The 25,418-nt window shown below is 40.4% G+C and overlaps 1 protein-coding gene across 3 annotated transcripts in view; it reads right to left on the bottom strand.

Moving 5' to 3' along the window:
• The window catches only part of HPCAL1 (hippocalcin like 1), a 1,334,575-nt gene extending 1,311,158 nt beyond the window's left edge, over positions 1 to 23,417 (bottom strand). For all 3 annotated transcript variants that reach the window (XM_044079320.1, XM_044079314.1, XM_044079327.1), the window contains exon 1: positions 23,125 to 23,417. The gene's annotated coding sequence lies outside the window, so the exon portion shown is untranslated. The remainder of the gene's footprint in view (positions 1 to 23,124) is intronic.
• Between the last annotated feature and the right edge of the window lie 2,001 nt (positions 23,418 to 25,418).

Raw genomic sequence — 25,418 nt, 5'->3', positions numbered from 1 at the left:
CTGAATCAACTTATCCACACCCCCACCAGGGGCAACACTATCCTAGACCTAGTCATTACCAACACGGGTGACCAGTGTTCCACACCTGAAGTCAACTCCTGCTTGGTCAGATCAGACCACAAGCTAATCACCCTAGATATCCACATCCCACCCCCCCACCCCCATTAAGGAAACTACGGTAAACTATTTCTCCAAAGCCAACTTCATGCTTCTCCCCTGCCATAAACTCTACAATAGAAAGAAGAAACTATTGCAAAAGAGAGAGAGTAAAATCCATGAGTGGAGGAGCTCCCTGGTCAGCCTCAGTAAGAAGCTGAGATCCCTTACAAGATCCTCCAAAGCTAGCCAAGAAAACAAAATAATCACTTATCCCAAGGACAACCACAAAGCATTCTTTAGCTCTGTCAAGAAACTGGCAACACCCAGATCTGCTGAGTTACAGCATGAAAGTTACAGAACCAACTGATATTGCCAACATCCTGGCAGACAGGTTCAGTGCTAACTTTACTCCCCTCTCACCCCTAAAAGGCCCATATCTATACAGGAAGAATGCAGAGTCCCTGTAATCACAACTATGCAGGTAAAAGCTGCAACCTCTACAGCCAAAAAACACAGCATCCATGGGACCGGACAACATCCCAGGCTGCGTTTTACACAAACTAGCTCCTCACTTAAGCAACATGTTCAATTATAGCCTCATGTCAGGCTTTGTGCCCACTTTAATGGCGGCACAGAAACAGTTATCCCACTCCACAAAGGGGGAGCCACCAATGATCCTGGGAACTATTGCCCTATTAGCCTAATGAGCCTTGTCTGTAAGGCCATAGAACTAAAACAGACATTGGTAACCCCCGAACTCAGGACACCATCCAGTTTGGGTTTGTGAAAGGCAGATCATGCCTCATGAACCTGATCGACTTCTTTGAGGCAGTCACCAAAGCAGTAGAGGAGAGTAAGGTGGTTCACAAAGTCCATCTTGACCTCGCCAAAGCATTCGTCACCATCCCCCATTCTGGGATTATAGCTAAACTCACTAAACTAGGTATAAATCCCTACATCCCAAGATGGGCTGCCAACTGGCCCCCTGATTGCAAATTTAAAAGTTGCAGACTCCAAATCTGACTTCAAACCAGTGACAGGTGGAGTACCACAGGGTTCAGTAATGGGACCTCTCCTGTTTGGCATCTACTTCTCTGAAGTACAGGCTAACACAGAAGGCCTTTGGCTAACGAAGTTCACAGATGACTGCAAACCAGGAGCCATAGTAGAGTCCCCAAATGATGTGGGCATCCTACAGAAGGGCCTCACCGAGACAGATGCCTGGTGTCAGAGGCATGGCCTCAAGCTCAATGCCAAGAAGTGCATGGTCATCCCCTTTGGCAAAAACTCTGTACCCATGAACTACCACATAGGCGGCAGACTACTAAACACCAAATGTGTGATAAGAGATCTTGTGACCCAGGTGGACAATATCTCTCCTTTGATAATCACATAGCCATAGTAGTCAGGAAATCATTCTACGTGGCACACCTCATCACAAAAGGGTTCTCATCCAGGAAAAGAGAGGTCATGGTTCCCTTCTACTCTTCGCTCATTAGACCCAGAGTACAACACCCCTTTTGGAATGTACCTCACAAGACATCTGCAGCAGCTGGAAAGGCCACAGAAGTATCTCACAAAGAGGATTACTGGCCTCAAACAGATGCCCCACACAGACAATCTCAAAAAAACTCCAGCTTTACTCCGTAGCATATCGCCTACGCAGAGGTGATCTCTGCCTAACATATAAAGCTATGTCAAACCCAGAGCTGTTGGACATGCTACCCCTAAAGAAATCCCAATCCCTCCAAGCTACACACTCTAGGGAACTAAACCTTGTCACCACAATAAACAGGACATGCTGGAGGGATACATCCCTATCCCACAGACTTCCCATATTCTGGAACAAGCTACCCAGCTATGTCAAGTAAAGTTCCTCATTAGCACTCTTCAAGAAAATTCTTACGGAGTGGATGGGAAATACGAAATATAACCTGGGGATCACTTCTGTGGCACTGCTCAATAACTTTCTTGGGTGGCATAAGTCATGGAACCTTGTTGGCTTGGCTTACTTAGGCCCATGGGCCAATAGCTTAGTACCTACCTATGAACCCAGCTCTGTTAGAAATGCTACATCTAAAGAAATCCCAATCCCTCCGCACCACATGCTCCAGAGACCTCAACCTCATTACCACAAATCAACAGAACATGCTGGAGGGACAGGTTCAATACCCAGAGACTGCCCATGCACCTCACTGGCTCCCTTCAAGAGAAATCTTGATGAGTGGATGGGAAATAGAAAATTCACCCCGGGGATCACTCCAGAGGCTCTACTCAACAGCAGCACTGGGAACTAATGTCAGGTGGCATGATGCCAGGATAATCATATGGGCTAGGCTTGTAAAGGCTCCAGCCTAGTACACACCTATAAACCTATAATACTCTTCCCACTACAAAAAATATCCACTGCCACACCAGTGAGAGATCACAAGTAAAATCCTGAAAAAAAAACACATATGAAGAACTAGTGATATTGTGAAGTTACCTGATGTCATGTATCAGTGTTGAACAATACCAAACTTCACTTATAGGGTTAACATTTGTTAACACTGAAGGTCAGACCTGTGACATTATAACACAACTATAAAGACAGCCACTTACCAATTATATAAATCAGTGTGCAGTCACATTTAGAATTACAGTTTTTTTTTACCACAAAACTGCTACTATGTGGCACGTAACTGTTGACACATGCTCTGCTACAACTATTTCTCTATTAAAAGAATAGAACTGGATTCTAGTTAGATGCAATGCAAACCACATGATTCCAGTAGTAGACGCAGGACTCTGACAAAACTCTTCCTTCTAAACCAAATGGATATGATGCAAAGAAGTGCTACCTAATGGGGCTTCTACTTAAAGGTCAAGGAGACAGCTGTGACACAGCACAAGGCCTATAGTGAACATGTGTAAATACTTGTATGTATCACACCAAGTTTCCTCAACTCTCCCTAAAGAAAGATATCCACTGCACATCAGTAAAATAAGGATTAAATTTTAAATTGCTCAAAACGGTTTTATTCAGTTTTCAAAGGGCAGTTCCCATAACTTAGCTAATGGATGTAAATTAACACAGGGAATCCAAAACCTTTCCTTCTCATACAAATCAATGGAAAGCAATTTTCAAAAAGGACTTAAACGAACTGCATTGGTTTATGAAAAAAGTCCATCCTATTTTCATGATATTTCTCAAAGTTTCTGCCCTTCCTTACTTTTCAGAAGACATGTTAGGTCAAGCAAAACTAAAACTATTCCAATAGCCAGCAAGCAGTATAAACGTCACCTTAGCTTTCTAATGAACAGAGTCCAATGCCCTAGTGGGATTAACCCAGTCAATAAAGGATACATAAAATAAAATGTAAGCTCTGATATACACACACATATGCACAGGTCTAGGACTATTCACTGAAAGTCAAATGACTGTGTACAAATCACTGAAAGTTATACATGGCCTTTTCCCCACTGTTGTGCAACACACATCTATCTATCTCTATCTCTATCTCTATCTCTATATCTATCTCTATATCTATCTCTATATCTATCTCTATATCTATCTCTATATCTATCTCTATATCTATCTCTATCTCTATATCTCCATACATCCATATACACACACACACACACACACATCTATATATATATATACACACACACACACACACACACACACACACACACTATATAGTTAGGGGGGGGGGTGGGGGGCATAGCCCCCCCCAAATACTTAGGATATATATTAAGTTCAGAAGAGAGTAATTTATTGGAATTGCAAGTATCAATGTATATAATTCAACATATTTTCCCGGTTAGGGGTCACCACAGCGGAACTCCGGTCCGCTAATAATTGGCAGTAGATTTTTATGGTGCTGAGTTGCCAGCCCGATGCCAAGGTACGCCTATTCATGCATGTCTTTCGGAGGCCACTCGACTGCGGGGAGGACATACAGACTCCACACAGAAGGCACTCCAGCAGAGAATCGAACAGGAGAACCTCTGGATAGGAGGCAACAACGCTACCGCTGTACCACCGTGGCTTTACACACACACACACACACACACACACACACACACACACACACACACACACACACACACACACACACTAACTCCAGGGTCGCACAACAGTGGGGAAAAGGCCATATACAACTTTCAGTGAATTGTGCACAGACAAATGTGTTTCAGTGAAATGTGCTTTCAGTGAATAGTCCTAGACCCACATGCACACACACCCTTTCTCTCCCTCTCTAAGCTTACTAATTTTATCAAAAGTTTCTTTCCTTGTAGATGTAGCATTCATATATGTATGATTGCACAGTAATTGATTTGCTATTTGGGGGAGAAATATTCACTGTATTTTTGGTTTGCATCAGTGATGTGTATACACAACATATTGCTGAAATAAAATCTGCGACAGGAAAATTTAATGCAAGTCACCCATGAGGTACTATTAAAAGCAAGGTGTGCAAAGCAATGTGGCAGAGACATTTTCCTTGTGTGGAGAGAGAATTTGAGAACAGTGGGGAAACTTGTAGAGCCATAATCAGAAGCAAGCTACCTGTGCATATACCAAAGAAACGCCATGAAACTAACTCTGGCTAGGCATCCAAGGAGCTCTGCGAATCTGGATTGGGTTACATGGCTAGGCTTGTAAAGACCCTGGTGGTAGTTAGCCTAGTATGAACCTATGGATAATTAGGGAGTGCTATGGGCCTGCTTGTGGCTGCACCAAGAGTTACAAGGCAGCTTGACCTTATCTGGTGTGCCAAATCTGTGGGCTGCAAGATATCCTAATTTTCCTTTGATAAGCTTTGCAAATAAACTGAAGTCTGAAGCTGAATTGTAAGTAAGCAGAAAGCATATTAAGCAAACTTGTTAAATTTTTGTTGAAAATGCTCTCTAAACTTTATCTTTTCACTGCTAATAAACTGCACTTGAATTAATGAGACTGCCTCCAGTGTTTCATAAATACTAAAATATACAACATATATTTCAGCGTGGTTACTGTTAAGTTACAGCCATCTAAAACAGTTCCTCATACTTGACAGCAACTGTCACTCTACTTTGCTACTTATGCACAGTCATTTACCACACTTTAAGAAACTGCACATTCCGTTATGCTACAAAATACCAGACTGTTGACTATACTGCTATACAAGTACCGCTTGATTAAGCAGTTTGCAGATTGTGATTCCAGAGAAAGAAATGCATCATACCACTCAGAAACCCTTCGCTCTTAACTATGTGACACACCACTGTTAGGCAAAACTGTAAAACTGCACTGTAATTCTGTTTGGATTATTTTAACATATGTCATTCTATTAAGTTACTGTAACATGTGACAAGTAGGGCAGAAATTTATATGTAATTACCAAACTTCAACAGCTAATTTTTCATAACATTCCCAGTACTGTACCATTTGTTCAACATATGTTTAAACAACCATCACTAACCTGCAACATATTTTTATGTACAGAGTAATCATTTTACAGAATCTACATCTCTGTGTACTATAGGTGTATGTAACATTCCGTGCACCATCTATGCTGGCAATGTTGTGTTAATGCAACTTTTTTTTTCTGGGTTTCATCTAAAAATAGGTTTGTCAAAGGGAAATTTATTGATGGTAAACACATTTCTATCACTGCCATTTGCCTTTTAATACAAATATGCTATTATTCTAAACTGCTGCTCCTCCATGTACGAATAATTAAGCCCAATGGCTCTGATTTTGCCTCTTTTTATTCTATCCCTCATAAAATTTTTGATCTGATAAATTACTGGAGGACTATAGCCAGTCTATTAAATTTTCACATATGACAAAAGCAATTTTACATTTATCTAAATGAAAACCATGCAAAATGATATACTTTAGTTGCAAACAGTTTACATCAGACACCACTGAAACAACTGTAGTTGCAAACATAGACTTTCCCCAGAATTACTGAACAGAAAGTTAACAGGTATCAGTAAAGGCCATCATATTAACTTTTAGAGTGCTGTTTAGGAGTCACATTTCAGTAATTTCAAATTTTGAGCACTTCTGCCTTTTGCTTTCCATAATGCATGACCAGTGGTGGCTGGTGACTTCAAATCAAAGGGGGGCTGCAGGAGACAGCTGAATGGGTGGGGTCAATGGGAAGGGGTGTGGCCAACTAGAAAGGGGAGGCGCTACGCTCAAAACCACAAAAACTAACTAATTAAATACGCTGCCCTGGGTGCCAAACCGTCATTATGAGAGTCCAATAGAGACAAAATGAAGTGTAAAAGAATAAAAATATTTCAATGCATTGGCTGCATGACAGCTTACTTAATATCTAGATGGAAACAAAAAGGTTGTGAGGCATGAAAAAATAAATTACTTTTTAAATACATTACTGGAATGCCAGTCAAAATCAAGTATAAAAAAACAAGCAGCACTCAACTCAAACCACTTCTCCTTGCACTGCAGTTCTAATTATAATTTATATTCGGCTTTATTAAAGAACCAAGTAACATGCTGAAAGTAGTAATCTCTGTGATGCCCCCACTTGTAAAAAATGTTTCTTATCCAAAAAAAGACCTGCTGCCTGACAACTATCTACTTGTTTCATGGGGAAAACATGATCAAAGTAAAAAACGAAAAGCAAACAAGAAACAAGCTCAAGATACATTGCTTAAAAGGATTACTGTACAGGTTATGGACCACACATGAATGGCATTCTGTTTAGTTTACGGGTAAAGCCCTCAGAGATCACTGGAAGTCTCCAACAAGTGTAATGAGCTTCTTAAAATAATGTAATCCTGTCCTTTATTACAAATACTGTCATATACATTTCAATACCCAAGGCTTATACATTATCTAGTTAAGTATGCTCTGCATGGCAACAACAGAAAGGCTTTCAATGTTGGCAGTTCTTTAACAGTATGCTTATTAAAGCTTACTTGCATGTTATGATCTTAGACAAGCTTACCCGATGGTCATTAAAGCATTGCTACTTAAACACAGAGCAACAGACACTGAGTAATAAGCATAAATCAACAGTACAAAAATGACAGGAACCAGACCATTCTGCAACATCAATAACAGATGAAAGCCACTGTAGTACCTTTGTCTACCTCAGATGGGGGGATACTCTGCACATTTACACTGCATAACTGCTCCTTGCCTTGCTTGGACACATCCAGAGTCACTACATGGGGGAGTGGGGTGCAACAAGTATGTCACAATTTGAAATGTCTATGGCGGACTGTGATGACTGACACATTTGTCATACCTCTCAACTTCAGAGCAAGAAATCTGGACAAAGCCATACATAGAAGTGGGACAAAGGCCCAAAAATAAGGACAAATTTTAAAATACTGCTCTTATAAACTTAGAAAGATAATAGAATACTGCTCTTATAAACTTAGAAATATAATAGAATAGTAGGTCTTGCATTAGTATGAATTTTCTGAAGGGTATGAAATCTGAAACTCAAATGTCTGTCAAGGGTATGAAATCTGAAACTCAAATGTCTGTCATTTTCTAACTTCAGTCTTTAATGATTTGCCACTAATTTGCCAAAAAGAACACAATTTTATGAAAAATGGACCAAAAATGTGATGCAAAAATATAAAATAGCCACACAATACAGCTGGGAACCTGTCAAAGAAGGGACAGTTTTTAATATTAGTACTGCTAACTTGAGCAGCTGACAAAATAAAATAATCTACATGCATTTCTGAAATAAAAGTAATCTATAAATTGTAAGCCCTCCATGTTTTCTTCCAAAATTGCTATTTTGTGGAGGGATTATTGGGGGAAGAGCAACATTTTGAGCCAAAAATCAGGGACAGTCGAGAGGTTTGGCTATGCATAATTCTATAAAGCAATTTATTTGCATGTACCTCTGAACCTGTTAATGCAATAAATCTGGACAAGGCCAAATATATTGGGGGAACATATAAACAGTACTAAAAATTGCTCTTGTATAAACTGAGACAGTTGATAGAATAACAGGTCTTACTTTAGCATGCATTTTCCTGAAGGTTATGAAGTCTGAAACTCAGTGTGTCATTATTTAGTGACTCAATTCCTAAATGATTTTCCAGAAAACCACAAATTTTATGAGGAACAAACCAAAAAGAAGAAGCAAAAATCTATTCATTCTGTGAAAATCTGAACAGTTGGGAGGTATAGTTCAGCTGGGGCTGTCTGAGTTTGCCGCCCTTCCCCCTCACAAAATCATGGTCGAATGGAGCCCTCCCCCCCTGCAGCCATTCCAATGATCCTTTACTTGGCTATTTCACTCCATTTACCTTAAACACTAATGTGCATACTGCTTTACTTCTACTAGGATTTGGACTTAATTTGAAAGTTTTATTTTGCATTTTACAGCACAAACACTAAGCATCTGTGTTAAGAGAAAACGTTTTTAAAACACATTATTATTATTGGTCTCTTTCTCCCATCTAGCAAAATGAATATGCTATTTGCTGAAGTGTTGGTAAGAAAAGGTCACTGAACCATGTTTATTAAAGATGGGCTTTATCTATGTAGTTTGCTTATGAACTTGAATAACACCTGTTTTCTATACTTCTGAATACTGAGGCAGGCTCTGGAAGATTCCAGCTACCACTGTGGTCTTGAGGTAAACGTTCTACACTATCTGTGGTCTTGAGGTAAACATTCTACACTAGCTGTGGTCTTGAGGTAAAACATTCTTTTCTGAGGTAAATTGTGATCCTAGATGTTTTTCATAGCCAACTGTCAATTGTTAGAAATGTAACAAAAGCTATTTTGGCTAGTAACAGGAAAGTATAAAAGTTGATGTCAGTAACCAAACTGATCAGATTGAGATCATCTTGGCCAACATGTTGCTGTAATCTGGTTAGCAGTTAATAAAGGAAATTTTCATCACCTGAGGCAGATGTGACTCGCTTGAATTTTTCTTCTGACATTTTGGTCCTTCGGACCAGAAGCCTCTACGAAGATACGGATCAGTCCGACAGACAAGACCGAAAAACCTGCGCAGGTGAGGGTTTCTCATCTTAAGATTAAACCTGCGCAGGTGAGGGTTTCTCATCTTAAGATTCCCTCGACGGAAAGCCCTCCGAATGATTTGTCGTTGGAAAGAGGCCGGCCGCTCTCTGATCCCTATGAGAGCGACTGTTTCCGAACCAAAAAGGGGAAACGGAGTCTCATCTGGTTCAGGTAGGATGAAAATACCTTTTTTTTTCTTTCAATTTAATCTTGTCGACAGGGGGTTTATTTTTAGTTAAGGGTTGGTAGGAATAAAGATTATTTTGTTAGGATTACCTGTTATTTTGTTAGGATCCCCATTAAGATAGCCCCATTTTGTAATAAGCCCTGTAAAAATAATTTTGATGCAGTCCTAAAATAAGAAATCTAGGAAAACATGGGTTCAAGTTGCTGCAAGTGTGAGAGTGATGTCTGTTTAAATGTTGATGCCAAGTATATGAAAAGTTTAAACAAAAATAATGTTACATTTTTGAGAAGTGGAAGTTGAAATATGATTTTGATGGCACACTGAATAAGAATGCCTGTGCAAAATTGGTTAGAGATTTGAAAAAGGATGCAGGAACTAGAACTTAAAAGCAAAGACAATTGTGATTTCCCCAAGCACAAAAATGGTTAGAAGAAGCAAATAAACAAGCTATAAAAGAAAAACAGTGTCAGGAAAAAGGGAAAATAAATCAAAAGGGATCACTGGTGCCAAGTGGAAAAGTAGCTTTATTTTTAGATAAGGAGGATGAGCACACAGTTTGTGCAGTACAGAGACAGGCAACCGCCCCACCGTATGGCGAAATTGCTGCTGCCATACCGGGGGAACCTCCTCAATATCAGTCTGAAAATGTGAGATCTGTACAGCAGGGTGGGTTATTAGCTGCTCAAGGAAATGTTGCGACCCTACCCACAAATTCCCGTAGTACCTAAAGTTGCTTTGCAACAGGTAGACCAACCTATGCAGTTAAGGTCAGGACCAGCAGGGCAAGAACGTTGGGCTATTAAACTTTCTGACCATTCAGAAGCTCTTCCCTTAATACAAGTTGCAAACCCACAAGCAGGAGATGTTGGGCAAGAACCAACTATTTTAGTTCATCGTCCCTGGGCTAGAGAGGATATAAAACGAGCTACGGATGGTATTCCTCATCCCAAGGTTAATTTTCAAAAGTTTTCTGAGGACATAGTTGGTATGCGTTTAAGTTATCATCTAAATGGTTTAGAAGTAGAACAAGTAATGCGACAAAATCTTGGGTCCAGATTGGCACTTAGTTTGTGGTACTTGGACATGTAAGGCAGATGACGGCACTACATTAAAGCATAATTCTGGGGTGTTAGACGCACGAGTCACTGATCTGTTGAAGAGAATTTCTGATAAGTGGCGTCCAAGAGCAGATTGGACAGTAATAAAATCAGTGCATTCAAAATGATGATGAATCTGTAGATCGTTATATTGTAAGACTGACAGAAGTGTTCAATAACCATTGTGGAATGACAATTCCGCAGGATCAGACTAATGATAGTCCGTATGAACAGCAATTGAAAAATGCTTTTCTTAAAGGTTGTAAGGCTCCGATAAGTAGTTTTATTACTAAACACATGGTAGATCACAGAACATGTAGACTGCAACCTTTGTTTGAATATGCACGACATGCTGAGCGACATTTTAATCTAAAAAAAAGAAAAAGAAAGTACAAGTGTTAGTAGTAGGGGATGATGGTGGTATATTCCTAGTACAGGACCAAAGGAGGCAAGGGCGCCGTGGTGGTGTAAAAAAAACGTGGGGGCCCGCAATGGGACATGTTAGATGAACCGGGTGGACATTCAGCCTATAGGGAAAGGTTAAAACGTGGAGAATGTTTTAAATGCGGTAGACATGGGCATTTCGCTGCCGACTATGAAGAGTGGCAACATCCCCCACAGCTTACGGACAAGGGCTCCGCATGACTATATGATAGTAAAGAAAGGCGCCATCTTCATTATGGGGATAGTGAAAAGGCAGGCACTCTACGATGAATGTCAGAAACACTCTAATGGAAGGGCGGGATTGTGACTGTGAAGTCATAAACCTGGCAAATTTGGGTATTGCTATGCATCTAGATCAGAAACCCATGATAGAGTTTTTGGTTGAGGGACAGAAAGTGGAGTTTTTATGTGATTCAGGTGCATCGCGTACACTTTTGCGTCCAGCAGTTCTGCCTCCGAACTGCGAAACAGATGAGTTTGTCCTTGTAAAAGCGGCAAATGGGAAAATTTATAAGGAACCACTGTCTCATCCTCTACTGTTCACAGATCCGCAAACAAACCAAACTGTTAGGTGTAGGGTAATTATATCAAAAGTTTGCCCAGTTAATTTGCTGGGAAGAGATTTGATGCATGTGTTTGGAATAGCGGCAATTCCCACACCTAAAGGTATCGAGGCAAAAAGGTTAGCGGATGGCTTAGTAGTACAGGGAGTACAAGACTTGTTTTACTGGTATAGCCTAGACTTGATTTCAGACGGCCTGGGGAGGGTTGATACAGAGTTGATCAATCTAGCTTTAAGTAAATCTAGGAGCGGGTCACCGCAGGTTGCGGCGCACTTACATTGTACAATGTTCTATAAGGCCCATGGTCCGGATAAAGAATTTGAAAAATAATTCTTTAAGCACAAGTGTGCAAGGATAATTTTGAATGATATGTTTTGGGATACGCAAGGTAATACAGTAGTAACCTGTACTTTGACTAAGGAAATGAGTTCTTTATATCGCTCAAGTTATAGCCTACATATCTCAGTTACTAAAGCAGTGAGGACACATTGGGTAGATTTGGCGAAAAAGGTAACGATTTGGAACACAATGTCTGAAAGTCAGTTGAAAGATCAACAGATCCAGGTACAAAGATTAAATTGGGTGACTTGGGCATGACCAAGTGTGCACCTCAGGGATGACAAAACAGAAATGGCATGACAAATCTTCCTAACTCAAGAGGAAGTGCGTTAAGTGCCTTGCCTGTAGATTTATGGTCAAAAAGTAAAGGAGATGTAGGATTAATGAAAACAGCAGGTGAAGTTTGTATAACTGCAAAGTCAGGTTTTAGACCTCATAAGCACTAATATCCACTAAGTAAGCAAGCAGAGGAAGGAATTAAACCAGTTATTGAACAGCTAAAACAGGTAGGAATTCTTGTTGAATGCCCAGATTCACCCTGCAATACTCCGTTGTTTCCTGTAAAGAAACCGGATGGGTCATGGAGGTTGGTTCAGGATTTACAAGCAGTAAATTCAGCTGTGATCCCAAGAGCACCAGTGGTCCCTGACCCCTATACATTACTTAATGATTTACTACCTCAGCACAGATATTTTTCTGTCATAGATATAAGCAATGCTTTTTTCTCCATACCACTACACAAGGAGAGTAGATCTTGGTTTGCATTCACTTTCCAAGGTAAAAGATACACATACACCAGGTTGCCACAGGGTTATTGTGAGAGTCCGACAATATTCGCACAAGAAATGGCTGCAAATTTAGCTCAAGTTTGTTCCCCCAGAGGGAAGCCAGGTCCTGTTGTTCGTAGATTATATTTTATTGGCCTCACCCACGCAGGAAAGTTGTAAAAAAGATACCCTAACCCTTCTTAGTTTTTTAGCTGAGCAAGGACATAAAGTAAATAAAAAGAAGTTACAATTGTGGAAAGCACAAGTAAAGTACTTGGGTTATTTAATCTTGCAGGAAGGTAGACAATTGGAAAATAAAAGAAAACAAGCAATTCTTGAAGCACCAATGCCTACGACTAAGCGGGAGATGATGTCGTTTTTAGGTGTGACTAATTTTTGTGGAAGTTGGATTCCTAATTATGCTGAAGTAGGGCCATTGACCGCACTGATCTATGACACTCCCATGGCAGCTAAAAGTAATATACAGTGGACAGATAAAGCAATACAAGCATTTAATAGAATTAAGCAATTGATAGCAGGATCCTCTGTTTTGGGTTTTCCAAACTATTCTACGCAGTATGTACAAATGGTTGATTGTAAGGGAGGATATATGACTTCGGTTCTGGTACAAGTACATGGGGACAAACAGAGACCGATAGCTTTTTATTCCTCCAGATTAGATCCTGTTCAAGGGCATTGCCACATTGTGTTCAAGCTGTAGTGGCAGCTGCCATGGCAGTGCAAGCCTCAGCATCATTAGTTTTGTTCCACCCATTAAAACTGCAAGTTCCACATTCAGTAGCTACTATACTTTTGCAAGATAACCTTTTTATCTCCTAGTCGACATTTGTCATGTATGACAGTGCTGCTGACACAGCCACATATGACCATAGCAAGATGTACTACTCTTAATCCGGTGACACTCTTGCCAACTCCAGAAGAAGGTACTCCACACATTTGTTTAGAGAGCATTCATGACAAAGTACTTCCCCGACCAGATTTAACGGATATTCCGTTGGTAGATTCTGATCTTGTTTTGTTTGTAGACGGATCAGCAAAGAAGGACACTGTAGGAAAAACACTAGTAGGGTATGCGGTCACCACAGAAACTGAAGTTTTGGCAGCAAAAGGATTGTCAAATATTTATTCTGCCCAAGCAGCTGAGTTAGTGGCTTTGACTCGAGCTTGTACCTTAGGGGAGGGTAAAAAAGTGACAAGATAGTCAATATGCTTTCTCCACTGTACATGTTTTCGCTCAACAATGGAAGAATAGGGAAATTGTTACAGCGACAGGCAAACCAATAAATCACAGAGATTTAATTTTACAGTTGTTAGATGCAGTGCAATTACCACTCCAGATAGCGATATGTAAATGTTCCGCACATACCAACAGAAAAGATCCTGTCTCCAGGGGAAATGCCCTTGCTGATATGGCTGCAAAACAGGCAGCTCAAGAAAATGACTTGCTTTTACATGACAATGATTTAGAGCCCGGACACCTCTTAGACTTGAGACACTAAAAGTAATGCAAACATTGACAACACAGAAAGAAAAATGTCATTGGGTGAAATATGGTATCACTCAACAGGATGGGTTGTATAGGGCATCAGATGGCAAAATGGTATTACCCTCAAACCTTTTTAGGTATGCTGCATTGGTTAGCCATGGACCTGCCCATGTAGGAGTACAGACAATGGTTCAAATAGTGTCAAGGTGTTTTGGTGTAAAGGATTTTCAACTTATGCAAAGAAATTCTGTTTATCTTGTTTATTATGTGCAAAGTATCATGCTCAGGGGGGAGTTAAAAAATCTCAGCAGGCATTCCCTACCCCGCCATATCCATTCCACACACTCTGTATGGACTTTGAGTTGACACCTTCAGAGGGAAAAAGGTTCTGTCCGGTTATAATTGATGCTTTTTCTAAGTGGGTAGAAGCTGTTCCAGTAAAGCATCCTGATGCACACACAGTAGCAAAGCTTTTGACAACAAAAATAATTCCCCAATTTGGCCTTCCAAGGCGCATTTATAGTGATAATGGGTCTCATATTGTAAACCAGAAGTGTTTCAAATTGATCTCGTTCCATTGTGCTTACCATCCCCAGTCAGCTGGACTGGTGGAGAGACACAATGGTGTCCTGAAGAGTAAGCTCCGCAAACTGATGGCAGAAACGCATAGATCCTGGACTGCATGCCTTCCATTGGCACTCCTGTACATGCGAATCTCACCCTCCTACAAACGACTTACACCATTTGAACTTTCGTTTGGGAGACCATATTACGTCCCGCAGTGGCAAGGATTGTTGCCAGCGGAACGCGAGGGGGGTGAGGATCTGGCGGATTATATGAAGAAGCTGCTAAATGTAAAGTCTCTTGTAACCAATGACTCCTTTGCAGATTCCAGAAGTGAAACCTTGTTAGGCATGGCACCCGGGGACTGGGTGTGGATCCGAATTGTGAAGAGAAGGAACTGGTCATCCCCCAGGTGGGACGGCCTATATCAAGTACTTATCTCGACACCTACGGCTGTAAAGATCGCAGAGAGGACTTTGTGGATTCATAATCGCCCACTGTAAAACACTTAAGACTTTTCCTTCTACCATTGATGTTGGTCAGACTCCATCGGACCCCTGAACGCAAGTAACTACAAAGGAAGGATGGCCATGTTCAACTGGTACTTGAACTGTTACGTGATGATGATTTTGGTGGAGAAAGTAAATATGTCCATACGAGAAGGAACAGTTGTGAGAAAAAGGAATGGTGGTGCTGCAGGCGCAAACAGGTGTTACTACTATGTTCAAGGTAAAACTTTGTGAAGGAATTTTGGACTGTGCTAAATGAAACAGTAATGATTTCCTGACTCTTGCAAAATACTTGTGCAAGAGAGACTGCACGTCCTGGTCAAATGTTTGGTGGTCAACAAATGTGAACAGATGGGAAACAAGTGGTGCAGTGATACCAGAGAAAGATAAAAGCAAGCAACAAAGAATAAAAATTGCGCATTTCCAAGGTACTGAAGCGATTACTATAACCATCGTGTCACCACAAGAAAGTGATTCAGGAGTTTATGGAATCGGAGTGTCTCTTCCAATTGGAACTGATCCTTTGGGGACTTTCCAACTTAAAGTGCAAAGCCTTAAAAATGCTACAAGTAAAGCAGATTTTGCCTTCACAGAGTTGTTACTCGAGACGGGATTCGTACACCATAATGAATGGTTATCTTGGGTTAGATATAGTACCCGAGAGGCACATCGTGAGAACTGTGTTTCTTGTGCTGAAGGTAAACGGCAACTAGCGACAGTCCCATTGATGCAAGCTGAAGGTAATCTGACGTGTCTGTTGAAATTATTCTTCAACAAAACTGAAGATAAATGCAAAAATGAAACTCTGTGTTTTCCAGTCATAAGCAAAGTTGAGAAACCGCCTACAGCGATTTCCTATCCAGGTTCGTATATGTGCATTTCCAGAGATGGCACAGGAAAGAATTATGGCAATATGGGACAGAACTATTGCAATGTTACTGTGAATAGCAATGAAAATCCATTTCTGGAGAACCAAACTCATAGTTTGGCAGACGTATGGTGGCTATGTGGAGACAACAAACTCAGATCAAGGCTTATGATTCCCTGGAAAGGAACTTGTGCACTTGGGAAGTTAATTCTGCCATTCTACATTTCCCAGTTCCAGCAAGCAATTTCGTAAGAGAAAAAAAGAGAGGCACTGAAGCAATCCTTCGATAGCGGTGTCTACATCGATAGCATTGGCGTACCAAGAGGCGTGCCTGATGAATACAAAGCAATAAACCAAATAGCAGCTGGTTTTGCATCCATCTTTGTCTGGATTCAACCCAATAAAAATGTGGACTGGATCAACTACATTTACTATAACCAGCAGCGTCTTGTGAACTATACCAAAGATGCATTAAAAGGTATTTACTGAACAACTGGAGGCCACTTCGCAGGTGGCATGGCAGAATCGAATTGCGTTGGATATGCTCCTGGCCAAAGAAGGAGGAATTTGCAGAATGTTTGGGACTTTCTGTTGTACATATATTCTGAATAACACTGCCCCTGATGGCAGCATCACTCGAGCTTTGAAAGGTTTGGAGATGTTATCCGAAGAATTGGCAGAGAACTCTGGGGTAAATAATCCCTTTACAGACTTTCTACGAGCGTGGTTTGGAAAATGGAGTCATCTCATCAGCAGTTTCCTGGTGTCCGTCGGAGTCGCTGTGGCTACCGTGGTGGTATGTGGTTGCTGTTGTATACCCTGTATCAGAGGTCTTCTACAAAGACTGGTTGATACTGCTGTTACGAAAATGATGTACCAGCAGTTGCAACAGACTGGTGAAAGTGAATGCATTGAAATGTGACTTTTGCAAATGTTTTGAAGTTTAAAAGTTTGTCTTGCAAATGAAGTAATGTATGCAAAGAAAAGTTTTTACCATATATTGCTGAAATAAAAAGACAAATAAAAGTGTTTTGAGGGGGGAAATGTTAAGAGAAAAGGTTGTAAAACATTATTATTTGTTTCTTTCTCCCATCTATAAAAATGAATATGCTATTTGCTGAAGTGTTGGTAAGAAAAGGTCATTGAACCATGTTTATTAAAGATGGGCTTTATCTATGATAGATGTAGTTTGCTTATGAACTTGAATAACACCTGTTTTCTATACTTCTGAATACTGAGGTAGGCTCCAGCTACCACTGTGGTTTTGAGGTAAACATTCTACACTAGCTGTGGTTTTAAGGTAAAACATTCTTTTCTGAGGTAAATTGTGATCCTAGATGTTTTTCATAGCCAACTGTCAATTGTTAGAAATGTAACAAAAGCTATTTTGGCTAGTAACAGGAAAGTATAAACGTTGATGTCAGTAACCAAGCTGATCAGATTGAGATCTTGGCCAACATGTTGCTGTAATCTGGTTAGCAGTTAAAGGAAATTTTCATCACCTGAGGCAGATGTGACTCGCTTGAATCAATCTGCTAAACAAAGCAATGCAGTCTCACAATGAAAACAGACTTAGCATTAAAACTTCTCTGCCCTTGAAACTCACATTCAATGAAACAGCATTGAAACCCACATTCAAAGAAAAAACATTTTGCCAGTGGCAGATAAAGATTAACTTTGGGCTGTTTTAAAATCATAGGCCCCTTGCACATGAAACATACATGTGCTCTTTGATGCACCTTCCTGATTGTACTAAATTATATTCCATGTACAATACAGTACACTTGTTAGAGGGCAGTTTAAATTTATTGTTTTGAACATTTTTCCAGTAAACATTGAAACAAAACGCATGCACCAATGACAAAACTGCCCAATTCAGAACATTTTTACAGTAAACAATGAAACAAAATGCATGCACCAATAATGACAAAACTGCCCAGTTCAGAACATTTCCATCATAGAAGTCTACCCAAACTTCTACAGTCCACCATTATCAGTAAATATGCACAATTTCTGAAGTAAAAATCATCTAAATAATTCCACATTAAAGAAATCTGTAACTAATGATGAAGAGGGTGCTGCTAGCAAACAACTTTATATTTCATCTACAAAAAGAGTGCCGGCTGCCCTTGAGGAATAAATTGCCTATGTTGCATTAAAAAAATAAGCTAGTAATATTGCAATAGGGAATGGATGGCAAACTGATAGGTTCATAGTTACTAGGTATCTTTGCCAAAAAGGACTGCAGCATCCACCCCATTTACAACACAGTACAGTATCAGCAATGCATCTACCTACTGTGGGAGTAGAACCCAGAGCCTTAATCTGCATCAAACGTTACTAGGTATCTTTGCCAAAAAGGACTGCAGCATCCACCCCCTTTACAACACAGTACAGTTATGCATCTACCTACTGTGGGAGTACAACCCAGAGCCTTAATCTGCATCAAACGTAAGTAGACTACCCGTTGTTCTATTAACAGTGCAAGCAGACTCAGCATAAGCAGCACTAAACTTTTGTTCCCCTGCAGCTATCAGCTTCTTGTAAAAATCTATTTGACACTCAGCTGTATCTCTGAACTTTGCAGCACAAGAAATCTGGAAAAAGCCACAATTTATTGGGGAGGGGGGGGGACAAAAACCAGGGATACATTTTAAACCTTGCTTGTATAATGTTGAACAGTTGCTAGAATAAAATGTTGTGCTACCACCATACATTTCATTGCCAAGTATTGAACACAGGACACTGTGCAAAACAGTCAGAGCAACATGCAACTACAACAAATCATCTGTTTTATGATGAGGAAGACTGAAAATTAAATGGCTACCATTTAGTGAATTAAGTTCTCACCATGGCTGTCAACCTCTTAGCACAAAACACCTGAACGAAGCCAAAAACGGGGGAATACAGCCCCCAAACATAGTCAGTGAATTTGGTTCTCACAATAGCTCTCAACCTGTTAGCAAAAAACACGTAGACAAGACAAAGCCAGTAATGGGGGAATACAGCCCCCAAACATATTCAGTGAATTCAGTTGTCACCATAGCTCTCAACCTTAGCACAAAAAACCTGGATGAAGCCAATAATGGGGGAATACAGTCCCAAAAATAGGGACAAAGTTTAGATATCCATCTTATAAACTTCAAAAATTGCTTGAATAAAAAGGTTTTGTGTTACCATGTACTTTCTGAAGAATATGAAGTCTGAAATTCAAATGCTTGTCATTTCTATTTAACATTTGTTAACCAGGAAAGTCTGACTTGGAACAAAAGCCTATTTTCAGCAGAGGCCCAGGGAGAAACACTCCAAACACGTCTTTGTAAGATGGGAGGACACCAGAGCAAACTAACACAAACACAGGGAGAATATGCAAGACTCCACACAGATGACTCCCCAGCCAAGAATCAAACCAGAGAACTTATAGCTAGTTGTCAGGCGACAATGCTACCAGTGCACCACTGACTGTGTCAACACAGAAACCATATATTTTATGAGGAACAGAACAAATATGAGGCAAAAATCTGCAAATTTTTAACAAATAGTGGTGGGTAGGGAATTCAGGCTCTTGCCACTTGGGCCCAAGGTACAGGGTTCAAGCCTTATTCTCTACCCACCACCATGTAGCACCTGGGGCATTACACACACACACACACACACACACACACACACACACACACACACACACACACACACACACACTCTAATTCTGTCCTCTGCAGCAGCCCAGCTAAGTCCTCCATCTGTCTCGTCTCTACAATCCAGAACGGCCCGCACAAACCTGCTAATTCTGTCCCCCGTAGCGATCCTGTCCAGCTACGTCCTCTACTGATTCTGTCCTCCATAGCGATCCTCTGCTGCAACCCAGGTAAGTCCTCCATCTGTCTCATCTCTACTCTCCATAGCGGCCCGCACGTGCTGTTCTCCCGCGAGATGCGAGTAGGCTGGAGCATCCTGCTGGTGGGTCCCCTTGAGACGAATAGGCTGGAGCCTCCAACCTGTGGGTGATGCAGTCCGGTGAACTTCCCGGTCCATGCGGTCGTCACTGCACAGACCTCTGGGGTAGAAGGGCTTCCCTATCTGGACTGCCTAAGAGAGCAGTCTGGAGTTCAGGAATGAGCGTGCATGGAGTTCTGGTCTGCATCTGACAGCAGTCAGAACTAAGCACGCATGCGCAGAGTCCAGGACTACTCCTGAAAGAAAAGATTTTTAAATTTTATTTTTGGGGGGGGGGGATTTATTCATTTTTACAGGTGGGAGGGCTACAGTCCTATAGCACGGGCCACCCCTGTGCATGACTCCAATTTTTTTGTGTTAAATGTTTTGCACAAAAACTTAACATGTACATGCAGGTCAGTCTCATCATCCATCCATCCATTTACTGACAACCCCCCCCCATGAGTCAGGGACAATCACCTAGAGCAAAGGTTCACACCACTAGGCAGCTAGCCCCTGCTGCGGCTGTTCTTTCATACCACACATTCCCATGCACACCGATACCTATGGCCAATTTAGAGTGTGTCCAATCCACCTACTGCACATTTCCATCTTTCTACCAAAGATGGATTCAGTGCCCAGATAAAAATGGCACTTGTACGGCAGTCAAGAGAAAATATAGTTAATGGTGTTAAAACTTCCTCAAAAACAAGTACAAGTACAACACGCAACATAGCTACCAACCAATGGAATATTACAAAACCTGCACATAGCTCTAGGTGCTTGTGTTTCATTCAAAGACTCTGCAAGAATTCAGGTGGATAAAGACACCAGATGTACAGGCTGTCTTGGCTTCCTCTTGGAGTTCTTGTTTTCAGCCTGACCTAGCAACATAATAGATGTTTACGTCAAAGCTAAAATAATGGGCCAGCCCAAACTTGGCTATGATGGACCAACAGAAAAAGTAATTTCTGCACCAAACAAGGTATCAATGAGATGAACCAGAAATGCAGTGTGGACAAATGTTAAATTATGCAGAATGTTAACCCAAGATAAACAAACGTGATCTTGGTTCTTTATTTACCATAACAGTCAACTACTGTCTTTTTAAATTCAATACAGTTTAATCTGTCAGTCCAAGTCTCTGCCCAAGACAAAAACAGGTCACTACCCTCTAAAATAAGGATCAGCATCTCCATCAAAGCCAAAATGGCACAGAATCATGTTGGAAACCACTTTCTTCTTCCAGTACACCATCTACTTAACAGAATGGTCTCCAAAACAGAGAAAGGTACTCTCAGAATATCTAGGACCTTAACAGTAACCCTTTACACTAACTGAAACCATTACTATTATCCGATGTTGCTTTTGTAAAATGGTCTTGGGGCAGGCAGAAAGTGAATAATTAATGTGATACATCACATGCAGCTATATCCACTAACAGCATATCTACAATGCAGTTGTAATAATGGTTTACTCTTCGACACTGACTCATACTCATGTTTTTACAGTTTGGAAATTTAAACAGGGCATTTTAGTTTATGTTATTAAATGCTTTTACTCTACTGTTACCCACCTCTCAACTCCTCCTACAGTTTGGAAATTTAAACAGGGCATTTTAGTTTATGTTATTAAATGCTTTTACTCTACTGTTACCCACCTCTCAACTCCTCCATCCCAAATTACAAAGTATTCTACTCATCTCTGCCCAGGTCTGAGTATTCATGGTCAAAGTATATGGATATTACATTGTCTTATGTAACAAATAAAATCTCATCAATAAACAACCTCCACATACAGAAGACACCTGCATAAGCTGATCCATCTGAAAAGACTAGGTCCCAAGACACCAAAGCTTTCATGTTTTCATACTAGACATCCTTTATTATGTCTGTAGCTCTGCCTGAGTATCTTGGTTAGGAATACTTGTGTGCACCTATTTTCAACTCCGACTACCCACCCCTGTATACAACACACACACACTCTCTCTCTCTCAAACTCAAGTACAGGAAATCTTGACAAGCCAAAAATAAAGGAAAAACAAAGGCCCAAAAATCAGACGGATTTTAATATTGCTCTTAAAAACTACTTGCTAGTGTAACAGGTATGCATTAACAAACAATTTCTTAAGTATGTAACTCAGGTGTATGTCAGACAGTGTTTAGAGACTTCGGTCCTCAATGCCTTTGTTACAACATATCAAATCTTATTAGGATCAAATGAATCCCATAGACTACTCTGAGCAGCATGAAAAGTGAAGCATAAACAAACAACTGAAGAAAGACTAAACTGGGACCAAGAAGCAATCTCATGTAACAGCAGCCAGCATATGACAGATGCAGTACACAAGTTAAATGAGCAGAATACAAGGACAGTGATTCACATACCAGAAAGAATATTAAAATAACTGGGCAGGCGTAAAGCTGTAAGATAATTGCCAAATCAGTTAAACAGAAAACACCCACCTTACTCTACACAGACGTCTTAATACATGGGCATTCTGACAGAGAAAAAAGAAAAATAAAGACAGAGGCAAATAGACATCCCTGGTCCACTGCAAAAATAAACGCAGATTACACCTCTGAACCCTTGAATACCTACCTACTAGCACAGCCATCATCATCTTAATTACTTTTCAGAGAAATGTAGGGCAGAGAACTGACAGTCATATCCCATTTAATATTATTTAATACTTCAGCAATTCCAATCTATAAATGGAGGATTAGACAGAATCCTTGCCTATAAGCTGAATACATTTCCATTATCCCAAAACTAAAACTACTTATACAAACTGCTCTAATACAGCTCAGCTATCAACAGTCTACCTTAAACAATATTTTTTTCACACTATAAACAACACGGTTTCAGAGTTTTGTTTTAACAAATCACGCGCTTTGTCACAAAATAGTTTAACCTTTAAAATGAGAGTATAAGCTAGTATGTTCAAAAAGTTGTGTTTAACACAAACACAACAACTGAAATCAAAGTCGCAACAAACAAGACCATCTATGTGGCAACAAATGACGAAGTATACCCAACCTTAGTAGAAGGGCTAATAGACCCACTTCTTCAGAGAAACCTGCTAGTTTGTAATAAAAAACGCAGTCTAGCAAGACATTTAATCCACAGGTTACTGACGCACTATAATTACAGCACCTGCATGCAAAAGGGTATATTAACAAGAACAAACGCAATAAGCTCCACTTCCCAATTAGTGGCCATTGCATCCTCCTAAAGGTGACTTACCAAAGCTCTTAGCTGTCAGACACAGAGGGTTGGGGTGCTGCTCAAGCTGTCTTTCTGCACAACCAGAGTGTTTTCTTCCCTTTTAAAGTACCTCACGCCTCCAAAACAAACACACCGAGAAGAAGAAGAAACTTTATAATCCAACAGCCCCGTGGCTAAACAAAAAAACTGACTTAAACTTAACATTTAAAATAACTCAAAATTCGAACTAATCGTATCTTCCCTTTACCATTAACAAGAATTACCATTCTTTAAAACGTCCAATATCCACACTCAGCTCTTCCCATTTTAGTCAGGCAGACCAATCCCTACCAAGTTGCAGTGCGGGGCTGACACTGGATCAACCATACTTAGAAGGGGTGGAATTACAAGATAAAAATGAAACACGCTTAGTATATTAAATAATTTAATTTGTTATCAGTGCCAGTTCCACACAATAAAAGTAAATTCTGTTTCCTGAACCACTACTTTGTAAGTGTGCTTTCTGTAGAATACACGGAGAACTAAGAAAACTCATATGCGTTCCTATCAAACCTGGTACAGTCCCAAATCTCCTGTATAAAAACTAGTAACAGGAAATACCTAGCTGGTAAAAAAGTTAGCGATCTGAGTTGTTAATGTTATCGACTTTTAGGCCGTAGTGTTGAATAAATTCTGTTTGCAGTAATTATTCTTGGAAATCAAAAGCATGTGTTGGGAGTTTAAGAGTATTCGGCCGGCAAACAAGAAACCATATTTATTTTTTCACCATTCTAAGAAAATTAGAACCCAAAGACATTGCGTTTTTTTTCAGTACGTTGTAACCGACATATGATCAAAACTGATGTTATTGAAAGCGCTTCTGCTTTGTTCTCCCACGTTTGCCTTTGAGGTCAGTCATTGCGGTACAGTCCAGATACTATCATAATCTGAAATAGAGTTTATGCCTTTTACTTGTCTAATAATTGTTGCGCTCTCTCCGTGAGAGAAGTGTCGCCCGACAGATATCCCATCTGCTACCACAGTGGTGGTAGGAGTTTGGGGAGAGGGACTGAAAAGAATAACGTTCTTACTGCTACTGCGTTCAAATAAAAAAGTAATCTAAGTAAGGGATAATATTTTAAAGAGTAAGCAACACCTTCGATAAGAAAATCTGCAAATTCACTAGCATATCGTTACCTGTCACATAAGGAGCATGGAAAAATCACTTAGATTTAGTGTTTCAACCTTTTCGGCTTTCAAAAGTGGGTGGGACATTTGCAAGTGAATGGATTTCTTGCATGAAAATCGGCACACCTCAACTCTACCAGTGCATAAGACTTTTTTTTAATAGCAAGGTAATTGTTTCGTTGGTAGTGTTTGCGATTGTGAGGTGTAAACAAGGTTTTCAGAACCGAACGACATCGTGTATGGCAATTTCCAGAATGCAGCTCCCTGTAGTGTAAAACCCCACAACCGCGCCCACCATGGATAGCGGGTGTTTATGGACACAGCCTACCTTTCCAGCGCTAAACAAAAATACACCCGGAAAGTACAGATTTAACAGGAAAATATATAAAGCCGGACACTGTGGAAAAATATCGTACGCCCATTAGTAAAATAGAACATCAACAAGCATCCGGAAGTGTTATAATTTTAGCGCACAATCGTATCATTGCACTATCTGCACAAAATTATTTTGGAGTAAATGACATGTGCCTAGCTATCTCTTTGTTCGATAAATAGTATCAGCTTCCTGCACTTTGCAACATTTAGTGGAACTGTAGAAAATATTTTTTTTCTCCTAAAATATCAAGATATTTGCCGTTTTAAAACTTTTTTTAACGAAGAAATTCCCGAAGCAGGCAGTAACATTGGAGTCTGGTTTTGATAAAGTAAGCTACAAAACACCCAGTATTCATAACATCAGTAGATGCTGACAAGGAAACGTCGGCTAGAGATCCTGTAGAGGCAGCGCCGGTGTTAGCATTTTGGGGGGCCCCTAGACTACCTAAGCATCACCCTGTCACTGCCCACCCCCTTCTAAGCCATCTTTTAGTTCATGCTGCAAACTTTTTGAATAGCACGCATAGACCGACCTGTAGCTACAATGCTCTATATTATAACAGGCCTGTGTACCACACTGTGTTGGCCCATCTCACAAAGGGGCATTTACAGTTACTGGCATTTAGTTGCAGTAGTGATACAACTGTATGTACAGGTCTAGAGTTAGGTGAAATGGAGTCCTAGGTCTACTGTTTTGGCCCCCCTCACACACCCCAGCCCCCCCTGTGTTTCGTCCCATCTTGGGGTCCCCACACCATGCACATTCCTTT

Source organism: Protopterus annectens, chromosome 1.part1 (genome assembly GCF_019279795.1).
Source record: "Protopterus annectens isolate FY-2018-M chromosome 1.part1, PAN1.0, whole genome shotgun sequence".
In the NCBI taxonomy this organism is placed as follows: Eukaryota; Metazoa; Chordata; order Ceratodontiformes; family Protopteridae; genus Protopterus; species Protopterus annectens.
Note: the sequence above shows the minus strand (reverse complement) of the source record. Positions and strands in the feature narration are given on the sequence as shown.